The 16,267-nt window shown below is 37.8% G+C and overlaps 1 non-coding gene across 1 annotated transcript; it reads left to right on the forward strand.

Moving 5' to 3' along the window:
• Positions 1-3,451: 3,451 nt before the first annotated feature.
• Positions 3,452-3,548, forward strand: LOC132634549 (small nucleolar RNA snoR77). Its single transcript, XR_009580267.1, has one exon. It is a non-coding gene; the product is annotated as a small nucleolar RNA snoR77 (small nucleolar RNA).
• Positions 3,549-16,267: the final 12,719 nt, after the last annotated feature.

The raw sequence follows: 16,267 nt of genomic DNA on the forward strand, positions 1-16,267 counted from the left end.
ACTCTATAATCTCATAATAGCATCAAAACCATAAGCTTTAGAATCTCTTGAATGGGATAATCATCATCATCATTATCATCATGGACCATACTTATCTTTAGCATCATAAGAAACTCTAAGAATTATGAACTTCTAGCTTTTGGGAATAAGGATGTTATGGAAAACACGTATAGGTTCATAAGAAAATGATCATGCCTTTAGAAAGAAAGGGACAGCCTTAACATACATGGTCGGTCTCCTTAACTACCTAACGCTTGTCCTCTCAAGCTCGTATATCTACATTCAAGAGAATTCATACTATTTTTAGGCTTATCGTCATATGCTTGTCTTGAGCCTTTAAATTAAATCCTCGTAGAATCTACCAGAATTCAGGCAACATCTCTCCTGTTTATATCCCTAGCCCGAAATTACAATACCAACAAAATAACAGTAATAGTAACAGCAATATCAACCACATCATCATCAACATCAATATGCTCTATAAAACATCCCACACTATGTTTCCCCAATTTCTCAACCAATCACTAGACTTTATGAAGCTTCAACAACTAAATTTCCTTGATACAATTCATAATACCCATACTAAAGAATATCCTTACCTCAATCGAGGTTGGTAGAGCTTGAAATCTTATTTATCTTTGGCGGCCTCCTTTGATTCGTTGAGATTTGTTGTTAATCTTACAAACCCGAGCCTAGTTTGATGTAGGAACTCTTAATTTTGCTATGTTTTAGTGTAAGGATATTGGATGAATGTTGTGGGAGGTTATAGAGAAGTGTGGGGATGCGAAATGGTGAACCATAAGGTGATTTAGGTGACTTAAGGGGGTATATATAGTGGTCCAAAATCGGGTGGGCTGGTGGATCGTTGGGCCTTTTAAGTGGCTTCTAGAATTTCCGCATAGGTTCACAGGCTTCTGGCAGTCCGTTTTAAAATGCCCATAACTCCCTACTCCGATGTCACATTGACGAACAATTTGTAGCGTTGGAAACTAAACTCGACGAACTTCATTTTAGGCTCTTGAAAAACCTCAAAACTCCTGATATACCCAGAGATATGGCTTTCTGAAATTAAACCAAAATTTATATCCAAAATTTTGCCAAATTTTCGATAAACTTATTTTCTTCGATTTGCTTGATCCCGGAACCTTTAGACACTTGTTTAACACTTGTTAAGAGTATTCCTTAACCTTATAAGGGTTCCAAGACCTCTCCAAGCTTATGTTAGTTTACTCACAACGCACACGACGGGAAAATTTTCCAGGTGTAACAGTTATGATGGCCATCTGTACTTATTTTAGTATCTGACTGTGTTCATACTTCTCTGCTTATTATTTGGATATCATACGGTGTTGAATTAGGTTGTTATAAGCCGAATAAGTGTGACATGTTTTCTAATCTGTCATAGTGACCTGAGAGTGTATTTAAAATAGATGGATAAATATGCATACCTGTCTTCCGATGAGGCATTCACATTCTCACTATTGTTATCATCTGGAAGAGCTGGTGCAATCTTTGGATTTCCTGAAATTGACCTTTCTTGTGACTTCTTTCTCCATTCTTGATCATCAACCATGTTCCCCCAATCATTAAGCCATCCTCTTACTTCTCCTGCCTCTGGTCCATCTTTTCCCTTCCATGTGAGATATTTAGGTCTCTTACTGACCCTGCTTCATAACTCATGATCTTCTGCCTGTAGTTGGTCCTTCATACGAGCTTTCCACCAATGATAGTATTGTCCACTTAATAATGGAGGCCTTCGAGTTGATTTTCCCTTACTGTGTCCAGTAGTTGGCGCATCATTTATCTCAATCTTCTCCAAAGGTGTTAACCTTTACGAGGAGAACCCACTTTGATACCACTTGATAGGTTGCACAACCCACTGCCTATCCTATGCGTATCTAATTCTCGAATATAGGATGGAACACGTTACTGTACCTATTCTCTACTAGCATTTTTTTGCAAAATAATATGTTGCAGGTAAGTAAATGATACATAATATTTACGTGGAAACCACCCAGCTCAAAGGTGATAAAAACCACTACCTACAGACCTGTAGGATTTACCCCAATCTCCTCTACAACTGAACCAACTGCAAATTAAGTTATAAACTTTGCAGCCTAATCCCTACAACAGCCTTGCTAACCAAACTCTAACTAGTAAGCTATCTTCAAGTAGTAAACTCCAACTTGAAGTTACAATGTTTGTATCTATCTTAGTGATTCTATAATAAGTTGATGAGGATACAACTCAATAAACCAAACCGACTACACAAGTCCAGGCTTTAGAACTGGAAACATTATTCAGTAAAACAACTCCATCGATCCTTCTCTTAACATTATTCAGTAAAATAACTCCATCGATCCTTCTTTGTGTAATAGGGATGCAACTCTGGATTCTTGAATATATCTTTTTCGCTCAATATTTTGAATTCTCTCTTTGTGGGTGCGAAAACTTCTTCTTGGAAATATCTGGGTATTTATAACATTGAAGCTCCATAGGTCGGTTAACACAAAACCCTTTCCTAGTCGGTCAATGACATGCACGTAAGGTTTATGTAGTATTTCGATTCTTACCTTTTTTAGTATGCTTCTAATAACTATAGAAGGCTTACTAATACCTACAAATATGGCAAGGAATCTTTCATGCTTGACCGCCAAGTTCTTTCCATAATTCTGCAAATCCTAATTGATGTAGGACTTGCCCTGGAACATTTCATGAACCTGTGTCATCCACCTGGTCTGTCTGCCTCTGAATCTCTACACTGTCTGAGATAGAACATGTTCACAAACTTGTTTCATGATCCATTTCTCGTTCATACTTCTGCCTTTTTCTTGAGTTTGCTTTTCGTATGGATGATGGAACATGTTGACAGACTTGTTTCATTGATCGTGTGTAGTTCTGTGTCTGTCTTCTTCACATGCATTTATTCATTGCTGGAATAGATCATGTATTCAACCTTGATTCACTTTTTGACTTTTGATTTTATTCTTGCTCTGTGATAGAACATGTTTGTAGATATGGTTCATTTGTTAACCTAATTCTGTGCTTTGTCTGCGTCTGCAACCTCTTTAGCTGAACCATTTCTTTCTTCTGAACATTGTCTTATGAGTCTTCACCTCTTCATTATCTCACCATTGCTGGTTAATCATCCATTCCACTTGATTCCTCCACTGTACTGTATAGAACTTGTTTGCATATTTTTTCTATCCTTTTATTTTAAATGCTTTGTATATGAGTCATCATCTCCCCTTTGCTCTGCATGTGCCTTTGTGATAGAACATATACTTTTTCTGATCTCCATTTCCTCATTGCAATATGCACTTGATTTACTTTGCAATAGAACATGTCTGTGGACCTGTTCTAACGACCTGTGTTGTATGCCTTTTCAGACCTTTTATATTGTCTGAACCTCTGCTTCATCTCAGCCAGCTGTCTAGCTTTGTTCAATTATACCATGTATCTGCTCGTAAATTAAATTGCTTTTGCTCTTCAGATTTGCTAAGATTGTAACAAATCTCTGAAGCTGGTCTAGTAAGTTTTAGTACATTTCTTTTTCTCTTAATTTTACATTATAGTTCAACCCATATTAGTAATTCCAAGAAAGAGAAGGTCCTGCTTCTCTCTAAAAAATATTAAAATTGTCGTTACATTATAACTGTTATCTCCACCGAGCACCACCTTGATGTTGGTGACCTGCCATCGATGGTCCAACCATCTCCACCCCAGGAACACCTACTCATCCCAGATCCTGTAGTAGCAGTGAACACCTATGCTAACACTGTAGCTGAATCTTCAACTCCACCGATTCAAAAGGAGAAAAATCTTATCATGGGAAGAAGAACATTTCACAACGGAATGCCAGCTCTCATCTTCAAATCGAGACAGTATCATGAAGCTATGACAACACCCTGTAAATGGCCAATTGTTGGAAGATTTCTGAAATTAAGACCACAAATTGACACAATTAGGTCAAAATTTTCAGAAAAATTCGCTCTGGAAGGAACAGTGAAAATTGGGTTTTTTAATAATATCAATATCTTTCTGACCTACAACAAATAATTAGATTACAATGTGATTATATATAAAAAGGTCATTGACATTAACAGATTCCAAATTTGGATGCAAAAATGGACTCCAAACTTCAAACCCAAATAAGACATTCTGATAGTGCAGTTTAGGTACTATTACCAGGTTTGCCTTTTCATATGCATTCATGGAATTATACTAAACAAATTGCTTTGGTAGTAGGTACTCCTATTGAAATAGATGCGGCTACAAAAAATATGAATAGACCTAGCATGGCTAAAATTTGTGTAGAAGTTGACTTAATTAAACCATTGATTCATAGTGTTTGGATTGGTACTGAGGATGAGAATGATCCTTTGAAAGGATATGCTCAGAATGAGCCAACACAATAATTCAAAGGTTGAGGGGCCTAAAATTATTGAGAATGTTGCTATTCCTAGTAGTAATCTAGAAACACAGAACAGAGGAAGAAATCAGAATAGTCAGCCTGAGTTGATCAGATCCGGACCAAGGGGTAGGAGTGAACCTATAAAGATTTTTAAACCTACCGGTGTTGTTTTTTGGTTTTATTCACTGAGCTTTCTTGCCTGGTTAGAACATTACTATCATTTATTTCATCTTCTTTAGTTCAGTTCCATGTCTTTCCTTTGTCAATTTTCAAAACTTCACATATGGCTTTATGCCAACACTGGGGACAAAAGAGGAAAGCTGAGGAAGAGCTACAAAAGGCAATGCAGGCAAGCAAAAGAGGCACTACTCTAAGAACAAGGGCTGCCAAGCCTGTCTCTGCATCTAAGACTGAATCAGCAGAGGAGAGAGAAACTATCGAGAGGGGAAAAAAAGGGTAAGGATGTGGTCACTCAAAAGTCAAGACTAATTGCACCAAAGGTAGGGTCAGAAAACCCAGTTCAGCATAAGGCAAAACACAGTTTAAGCTGGTGGATCAGTCGACTGAGAGTGAAAAGGATAAATCTTCTGAGTCAGAGGACCAAGACTTGAAGGACATTGATAAGTACTATGACTCTGAGGACTTAAAGGATCCAGCCAAGCAAAGGATCTTGAAAATCAAAAGCCAATCAGTTTTCAGAGGACGGGTAGTCATTGGTCATGGAGGACCTGAAATGGCCACACTCTTAGAAAAAATTAAGCACCAAGGATGGAGTAACATGTTCCTTTGAAGAATCTAAAAGAGGAAGATGTGCGAGGAAACAAGTTATTGAATTTTATGTTAATGCAACTTTTATTGGAGAGCAACTCCCTAGGAATGTGCAGGGAGTTAGAATTGTATTGAATGCCCATAAGTTGGGTGAAATTCTGCATGTGCCCTCTGAGGGATGGGCAAAGTATGCAAATAATGAATGGCCATCATTTCAAGGAATGATAAGTGTTATGTACATGACAAGGAAACTCTCAAACAACCCAGCAATAGCAAAACATAAAAGGGTACAAAAGAGAGAGATGGTAAAGCTTTACCGGCTATACTCTAAAGTTTTTCATCTCATTATTGTGCCTAGAAAGGAAAAAAGGGAAGAGGCGAGCTTCTTGGACACGGCTCTCATGGAGCTTTTCGACACTGGCGTCGAAATGAATTTGCCCAGTCTCATGATTCAATACATGCACAGGATCCCTCTACAGGAGAACAAAGGTTATGGGTTGGCATATGAATTCTGGTTGACTGAAGATTTTAATCACTTTGTCGTGCCCACCAAAATGTGGAAGTATTCTACAACAAAAGATGTCATAGGAAGTCTGGATCAGGTTGAAGAACCATTTCTAGTAGAAGATGCTGTAGAAGAACTACAGATCCTGAGAGATTAGCTCGCAGCCAAGGAGGCTGAGATTGCTGCACTGGAATGAAAACATCACTTGGCCTTGGACACGATGCGTGTCAAGTATGAATGTGAGCAAGCAGTTCTCAACGCTCAGCTGGTGACTCTATAGGTTGCACTGGATAGGGAGAGGGTAGAAAACACAAAGAATATTCAGGAATTGGCTACAGCTCTCACAAAGAATTCATCCTCTACCTCCAAACCATCTTCCTAGTCCCCCATAGTTAGCCCTTAGCATCTTTTGTTAGCCTATTTATGATATTGTGGTTTGTATGTTTATTAATGACTTTTATGGTGCTCTGCTCTTTTAGTGATGGAATTTGTTCTACTCTTTTATATCTCAATGCTATTTTTGTGCTTTCAATATTTAAGAAGATATAATTTGAACAAATGGTTCAATGGTGTATATGTGATAGCTCCAATGGCCATGAGTTTTATATTGCTATTCAAATTAATGCTTAATTGAACAGCAGACAACTTTTTAATGATGCCAAAAGGGGGAAGATTGTACTATGTAATGCTGAAGATTGTACTGTGTAATGCTCATGACTAACCTGGTTGCAAATAATTCTGAGTATGATGATGTTCATTTTCCAGATTAAATAGGTTACACAGTTATTCAAAAGCATGAGTTTGTCATCATAAAAAAAGGGGAATTTGTTGGCATATAAGATGAGATTTTTTATGATTGACAAAGTAAATGAACAAGGCAAGTAAACTAGGTTTGCACACTTGTTTTATAGAGATGAGTGTTACACAGTATAGATTAGAAAACGAAGATATTAGGCGAATGAGATATGCTCTTCAGAGTTCAGATATGCAGAGATGTAGGTCGTGGTTTTTTCACCCTTGTGAGCCGGGTGGTTTCTACGTAAAATTGTTGTGTCTTTTACATTACTGTTCTTTATTTTTCTGCAAACACGAGTGTGGAACAGGTAGAGTAAGTTGGTCTATCCTGTAGGCAAAAATCTGGTGTTGATTACGATAGAAGTAGGGTGCACAGCCCAACAAAGACAACTAGAGAAAGTAGAATAGTGTTGTGACAACCCTCTCACATTACTCCTCACAACCACTTCTTTTTCCACTCTAGAGTTGTCACTACTCACTCCTTTACTCCTCTCAATCTTTTCTCTCTCAAATTCATGGGAGTTGGGACAATTGCAAAGAATCCGTTTAGAAAGATTAAGTGGACCCTTCACCACTAGCTTTAATTTGGCTTCAGAAGGAGTAGCCTTCTCTTCTTCTATTGGGTTTTCCTTGGCCAAACGTTGAATGAGTATTTGGAAATCCTTTTGAATCTTTTCCTACCGTGAAGGATCAGGATCGCTCACTCTAGGAGGTGGTTCACTTGCATTTGCTTCATCTTTAGGTGGTATGGGTAGAAAGAGAAGTTTCCTTTTCTTGTCCACGACGTACATGTACCATTCTTGCTCGTATGGAATCTTATGTTCTTAGAACCAAGGAATCCCAAAACAAAAGTGACAATTGTTCATAGGAAGCACTGTCACACCAAACCCCCTCTTGATATTCACCATGAGAAAAGATTACCTTCACACTTTTATCACCCAAAATACCTTCTTGGGCCATAATAAGGACTCCACCTCGTCACACAAGGTATCCTTACCCATTCAGCCACGTGAGGGGTAATGAAGTTGGCAGAACTATCGTCATTAAGTATAACAAAGGTTCCTTACAACCAAAGACACTAACTTTTGTTTCAAGATTTTGACTATCCGGGTCAACCTCCCTTAAAACATTGGATTTCCTCTACTTTCGTTGCCTATTAATGCTCCCCTCATACCTCCAACATTATTCCCATGTGGAGAACATGGCATGTTTGTAGTAGGATAAGAAGCTTGAGATGTTGTACTTTTTGAAGTAGGAAGTGCACATTCGCTCATTCTCTTAGGACGAGTCCGACTCACTCCAATACCATGGTCATAGCCTCCATTACTAAAGGCATAACCTTCCATGTCATTATCATAAGGATTCGAAGCTATGTATGATATGACTCCTTATAACTCCTTTCTCATGTCTCCTTTATAACTCCTTTCTTATGTCTCCTCTCTATGTACATACAAAACGAGCAAACAAGGTTAGTAGTAAAGTTCCTCACCAGCACTTGTGTTTGCACTCATTTATGCTTGGCTAGCACTACTCAAATGTGCTCACCCTCTTTCCTTTTACAACTTTAGGAGTATCCCTTAACTCGTGAACCACCAACTGGGATAAGTTCTGAGATAGCATTCAAATAATTCACAATGAAATAAACGAGAGAAACACAAAATGAACTACAAACACAATCAATGATCTAACATCCAAGTAAGATCGATTACAAGGGTTAATTAGCTTGGGGGATCAAAGAAAGCAAAAAAGAATTGAAGGAAATGAAACTAGAATTTTAACCTTTGAGATGTGGTCGCATCCTGAGTATGCTATAACATTTGGGGTTGAAATGTTGTCGCATCCGGAGAATGCTATAGTATTCTGTGTTATGATATGGCATTTGCTAGTGGCATATTGAGAATGCTATGGCATTTGATGGTAATATATTGAGAAGGCTATAGCATTCTGGTCGCATATTGAGTGATTTTTCCCAACCTACTATTTTCTGAATACGACGATTATGTTACCGCATATGAGGAGATGTTATAGCATCTTAGGCGGCCTTTAGGTCGAGGTCTTCAGCTTTTTGACGCAAAATTTCACTCTTTTCTTGATTTTTACACCCAACCTTTGCCAATTGTACCAAATTTGGAAAATTACTTTATCCCAAACACTTTTTGCATTCAATCCGAGTAACTATATGGATCAAACCTCAACTAATTGATCTTCTTCCACAACAAGATATGAAGAACATACACCAAGAACACTATAAATATTCAAATTTTTGAACTTCTTCGATTCAATACCACTTCAAACTTTAGATCTAGTTTTTCCTTTATAGAGAAAAAAGCTCAACACAAATTGGAATCAATTAACTACAAAATCTCAAAGACCCGTTTACTTGTTCTTCAAGTTCTCCAAACACAACAAATGGTGAAATTTCGAATCAACTCCAAATGACTTGAAATTGCAGACCTACACCAAACAAGCACTAGGGAACACAAATGTAATCTCACAAACAACAAACAAACAAGGACTAAAACAATTTTTGTGTCCGAATTTTTTCAATTTTTGTGATTTTAAAAAATAAAACAAGCTAAGGATTAAGAATTGTGAAAATAACTCTTTAGCCAAAGCTCTGACACCAAATGATATTATCGTGATTGGGAGAGTATGAAAACAACAATCAAAATACGTGGAAATTAAATATGGGAGAAATTGATAGATGAGATAGATGCTATCGAAGATGAGATAGAAGAAAGAAGGAATCTAATCAACTATTATTGTGACTAGTCAACATAGGAGTTGATATCTACCCTATTAATCAGCATTCATAAGACGAATTCAATCCAAGGGAGAAGAGAAACTTGAAATCATACATCAAAATCCAATTCAAGATTATCCAACAAGGCTCTAAAGCAAAGAGATAAGGGAATCCACCCGCTAATGTCTAAACATTAACCTAACTCCCTAAAAAAGAAATTACACTCATAAAAGTTTCTTCTTCAATAACAATCTATGTAATCAAAATGGGCCAAGGAAAATATTTATAGTTTTTGCCTTTAGATGACCTAGCCACAATTATTGAACTACTAGCCACACTCGACATTTGCAACAACTACTCAAGCTTGCAATTGTAGCCACATATCAAATATTTGGGCTTCTTTAAGAGGCAAGCTTTGGGCCTTAGACTCTTCGATTTTTGTACTCTTCCTCTATGCTATCTTACATAGCTTAAAAGCCCTCACATGGTTGTCTTCAAGAACTTCATAGCTTCATTCTCCATGAGCTTGGCTTGTAAAGCTTGAATCATTAGCTTGACCTCTAGTACAAGACCTTAAGGAAAGTTGAGCACTTGAGCCATTTAATATCGTATCATCAAGCTTTAATCACCATAGTATACACATAACCCAAGTGGTAGCATAGCGAACGGTATACCCCATGAAAGGAGCCAAAGTAACTACCAGTAGGTACGAATTTTTTTGGCTTTCAACAAATTAAATAAATGCTGAATGACTTCTGCATCATGTTTTCGGCAACACAATCACTTGTCATGACACAAAATCCCCATAATATGGCTAAGTCGCGAAACATAAATAAAGTACGAAAATAATAAAGACAACCATGCAAAGTCTCATAATAAGTCTAATAGAAATAAGGACAATAAGTAGTCTAAGCCAATACATCTCCCCAAAACCTAGAAGTCACAGCACATGAGCAATTAATCTGAATATAAGTTTGGAACACCTACGTAAGACTGTCTGAAGAGAAGAAAGACAGAGAATAAATAAGAGAGTGAAGTCTGGTGTTGTGAGACTATCATCAGCTCACCCTGGACTCCAAAGATGTGACTCAACAATCAACAGAATCACGACCTATACCCGCGCTCAGATCTGAACCTACACACTAGAGGTGCATCAAGTATAGAGTGGGTAAGATAAGCACGTGTACCCAGCAGCAACGTTGACCTACCCTAAACCATAGTGATGACGAGGGTTGGTACTTCCGATATTCTTCTTCTTGCTTTGTTAGTCTCAAATATCACATTTTATAAGCATTCGACAAGACGAGAAAGTATGTTCACTCAATCCATCTAAATAGCCAGTTACTTTCCTAGTATAATCGTAAAGATTCAGTCTTTGATTTAGGTAAGACAAGTTCAAGTATAAAGATCCCATCTTATACCTTTTAAGCACCCATGGCGATATGAATGTAAGAGAATGCATGTGCAATGAAATGGCCATATGCACCAGTATACACACGCGCCTGCAGTAGGTTTCACGTGACCCATGGGGGACTCATGAGGTCTATATACCTAGCTGAAATACCTGATCACCTAGATCACATCGGGTCCTAGCCATTGGTTGTAATATCATCATCACTTCATCCATGTATCATATCCACTATCCGGCCTCTTGGGACCCTTCATCGCATTTGATCACTCCAATGCCAACAATATCATGTCATGAAAATATTAATAGATATGTGTACACTATGCAAATGCATAATATCAAGTCAAAATCAAGTATACATGTCCTTTTTATAACTAGGCGAGATGTGGAGTGATGAATGCAATCAAGTCATTATTCACGATCATACATGCAACAATGATCTTCATAGCCTAAATAAACAACAATCATACCAGCCTAAATGGATTTATCCACTATTCTTCATGGCCCGAAGGCTCAACACATAACCTTCATCACAATTAAAATTTAGATCATGTTTTAGCTATCCATATAGATACACAGGTACCCACACAAGTGATCGTCACCTCATGAGTACGGGACCCCCGATTTCGTATTATGCCCCTTATTCAGATTAACTAATACATAACACTACATAAAGGGTCTATTAAGTCTCAACTTGCCTGAATCGAAAGCCAAAGAGTCACTCTGCGGCCTTCCCTTTTCTCTGAGCTTCCGAACGAGTGCAATCTATTCAAATATGGTATCTACATAAGCATATGAGTCTACTGATTCCCATATATCCATATAAAGAATTCGGGTCGAAAAAGTCAACTCAAAACCCCGTCCCAAACCCCGAAGGTCAAAACGGTAATTTATCATGAAATCGGGTTCAACATAGTCGAATTAGTACTCTACGAGGTCACACGAATCTAACAACACCCATTATACTATACTTTTATCCGGATCCTAAAGATGAACCCAAAAAGGTAACCCCGGGCCCACAAGGGTGAAACTGGAATTTAAGCCTAAAATCATCTACACATAGCCTAGATAGTTCATATCCTAAGAATCATGAAGTTCCAATCCCAATTGAATCCTCAATTTCGTAAGTCTCATCAAAACCCAATTCTATGGGAAAACGCTTAGTTTACTACTTAGAAATCATGAATAGAAACATAAATTAATAGAAGGAATCATGGATAAACTCTTAGATTTAGGATAGGGACTTACCCCAATGAAGAAACTTGAACTTAGACTTTGAAATCACCCTAATCTGAAGTTTAGGTCTCAAAATATGGAAGAATGAAATGATTTCACGAAGTTGGATATTTTAATACTGCCAAGGGTCTTCGCAAACGCGACCCCTAGTTCGCAGAAGTGACATCCACATTTGCGATCAACATCTCGCAAATACAGACAAATTCCTGTCACGACCCATCCCCGTGGGCCGCGACTGGCGCCCTACTTGGGCACCCCAAACGGACATACGAGCCAAATTGTCAAATCAAAGCTTAACTCAGATTTCATAATAGTTATTTTAAAAATAATTTAAAACAAAACTTGTCTTAAGCGGTCGCATACCAAAATATCATACCGGAACAAATAGAAGCGGCGGAATGCACATCGCCGATCATATGTATAAATATAAACATAAGAGCCATTCTGGCCACCTTAACAGACGGACCGTATTAAGACACAGATCTTAATCCAACAGACACATATAGGACCCTCGACCCACAAACATGACTACAGGCCTCTACAAATACAAAACGAAAACATATGACGGGACAGGGCCCCGCCGTACCCCAAATAGTCAAATATACAGATACATATACCTCACAAAATATTTATACCGACATATGGGCTCCGAATCAAAAGGAGCACTCTGTAATAGCAGGACGGGTGGCCTATGCTGGCAGATCACGGATCTCTGTACCTGCGGGCATGAAACACAGCCCCCGAAGAAAGGGGGTCAGTACGAAAGATGTATTGAGTATGTAAAGCATAGAGTGCAGAAGTGTAAACCGTAACTGAAACCAAACAGGATACAAAAAAAGAATACTGACCAGTATATCAAAATCTGTACCAAAACGTATGTACATAATGCAGTTAAAAATCATGCAAAGCTCAGGAACGTGGTCACCCCTCCGACGCAGGTGCCACACACAGCATAACACCAAAAGGTTCACATCTCCGTACATCCCCGAACACACATATCATCATAACATATCACCAGCCATATCACAGCATAACTCCAAACGGAACCCGGCCCTATGGCGAGGTCTCGGGAACCGTAACACAGCATACGACCGAATTAATCATAGGGCGCACGAATCATAACCGGCCCGGGAACCGGTGAACGAAATCATAATAAGGGCACGAGCGGAGTCGTGAGCAAACAATGCAATTCATATATCAAAATACTTTTGCAAACTTGATAAAATCACATGTTGACTCATTAGTCAAAATAGTTCGAACAATTAATCAAAACGGGGTTCATCTCACAAAAGTATTTCCAAAACGGTAATTATAGTTCAAAATATAATTTGGGACATCGTGGTAATCCAAACATTATTTTACAATAGCCAAGTTCATAAACAAAAGTCTTTTGCCGACGTTATACAAAAATGAGCTTTATAGGGCAAACAAAAGAGTTTCGGAGTTAGCGGGCCCACCTCGGGTCAAGTCGAGGTGGCGGACATGAGTTACGGACATTTGGGGTCTATGAGATCATACGGGGAAGTTTCGAAGCGATTCGAATACATTTACAAACGTTTCAGGCATTAGATCACTTTTTAACACAAATGAGAGTTTTATGCTTCAATTGAATTGAATGAATAGTACCCAATTTCTAGTTCGGATTTCCAAGAACAGAATGGCCTCCAAGGCTCCGATATCGACCTAGTATACCTAGGACATGCCAAAAGAAGGAATGGGGTAGCCTTACATACCTTTCTCACTTCGTACGCTCGTTCAAACTCGATTCCCGTTTCGTCCAAAATCTGCAATTGGTCATTGTTACCAATTAGGAATTTCAAGACTTAAGAATGCACTTAACTTCAGTTTTGTCTACCAAAATTTCGGCAGCACCTCCCCTATAAATATAGCGCCCCCGAGAATCATCTCGGCTCAAATAGTAGCAACAACAACCCAACAACATCAACAATGTCAACAATCATCGCAATATGAGGCAACTAGTTCTACTTTCCGACATAATGCAATAACGTTCATTCCGACTTCACACTTCCAAACTAAGCTCAATATTTTCATATTCATCACTACTCAAGATCATTACAATACAATTTAGAAGCATTTCATATCATTTCTACAAAATATTCACAAGATATACATAATATACAAACTTTCCGCCCGAGTCATAATTCATTCAAAACTTCTAATCTTTAACATACTTATTCATAACATGCTTCCATATCCCAAATTCATCAACAATTATCATAATTTGCACCTTAACAACTCCATTTTCATAATGTCATAAAATCATACTAAACGACACAAACTTCTACATTCCATTTCAATGCAAACTTATATCATTTTATCTTCATTTACATTGCAAGCATCACAACAACACAACTAACATATTAAACAAAAGTGATTCATTCCCATTCCAATTCCAATACACCTCACGGCCACATATCATCTTTCCAACTCCAACCAAATTCATTCAACTTTCATTTCCAATATACATTCCACCCTACACACAACTAGAATACAACATAAAATTCAACACATCTTAACTACACAACCAAGCACTTACACGGCCACATATATACATACACACCCACTTTGCAAACTTCCATGTTTTCATGAATTCTACTCATTTTCATACACTACAACACAAACAAACCTTCATAACATAATAACATGGAATGAATTCTTACCTTTTTCTTCAATCTCCTTCACTCAACCATGTTGTCATATTGGAGGAACTAGTGCTCTTTCTTCCCAAACAATTGCACCATGTTGTAGAGGGCCTTTAATATAGTAGGAAAATCACAAAACAATAATTTAAGAGGCAAGATTTTGAGGGGTGAAATTCCCCTTGCCTTGGCCGAAATGGCCCTTATCTCCTTGCTCTTCATCTTTTGTTTTTCTCTCTCTTCCTTTTGCTTTTTGAGTCTTCTATAGATGAAGACTCTTATATTAATTATGTCACATGGAAAAATATTCATTAATTTGGTGGTTGGGCCAAGGCACATGGCCGGCCACCCCACCTCATTTTGGGCCTCATTTTGCTCTTTTATTTGAGCCCAATTAATGATAATTCTCGTTTTGTAATTCCCGAAACTAATTTTCAAAATTCCAATTTTTGCCCTTGGCCTTCCTCCGTGTTTCCACACCAATATCTTTCATGAACAACACACACATATACTAATTCAAATCAACATATGGCCTTATTCCTTACAAATCAAAATTATCTCAAATTTTTCTGAATACGCGAAAGTACGGGATATAACAATTCCCAACATGAAAAACCTCGTAAATGCGAGCTGGACTTCGTGATTGCGGACCTCATAAAAGCAGACATGTCAGCGCAAATGCGATGACACAAAATATCAACCGAACCAGATTTTTCTTGATATTCACCAAGTCCCAACCCAATGCTCAAAACTCATTTGGAACCCCCCGCACACAATCAAATATGCAATACTGTCATCAAATATGCTACGAAGTCGCTCGCGCACTCGAAATTTCCAAAAAAGGTCACCTTGACCCAGTGTTGACCATTATCAACTCCAAAAACATCAAAACTCAACTTTCCAACCAAAGACCCAAATCACATCCGAACATCTCGAGACCTAAACCAAATGCTCGACTAAGTCAAAAATTGCATTCTGGACCTAACAGAATCGATGAAACTTCCAAAATGATGTATTTACCCCTGATGTTGACTTTTGTCAAACACGTCTATTTCCTTAACTTAGAAAACTAAAATTCCACTAAAACCAAGCCAAAACCCGCTTGATTATCTCGAAAATCGTGCCACCCATCCCCGCAAGTTATTAATACCAAAATGAAACTACGGGAAGGGTATTTTGGGACAATTAAGACAAGAAGCTCAAAATTACTAAGCGAGTCATTTCATCACTTTGTTGATAGAGCAATGTCCATATTAATTTGAAGCATTTGTCTAGAGGAATTTGCAAGAACTTCTCTATGACATAAAAATGACACCTTGAACTAAAGGAATTATATGCCTATATGCATGTTCTGGTTTATTGAGTTGGAGCCACCCCTATGTTGCCTAAGAGATGACAAAGCGAGTTGAGGATTCAAAGTTTTTGGATTTCTTTGACGACGTCAAGTTAATATAATAATTGATTCACAACCAAATATTAATAGATATTTAAAATTTTCTTAGCTGAGCACACAGGCTGAAGGGTAGTCAATTGAACACCCTTCACCGAAAAATCATATTATGTATATGCATCAAATATTAATTTTATATATAATTATTTGAATTTTAGATACCCTTAATTAGTGAATTTCGTATCTCCGCCATTAAATACATTTACAAAATCTAAATAAAAATAATCGAGCTCAAGTGAACCCACATATTATATAATGAGTATGCCCTGCAAGAATATAACACTAAAG

Source organism: Lycium barbarum, chromosome 3, assembly GCF_019175385.1.
Source record: "Lycium barbarum isolate Lr01 chromosome 3, ASM1917538v2, whole genome shotgun sequence".
Lineage (NCBI taxonomy): Eukaryota > Viridiplantae > Streptophyta > Magnoliopsida > Solanales > Solanaceae > Lycium > Lycium barbarum.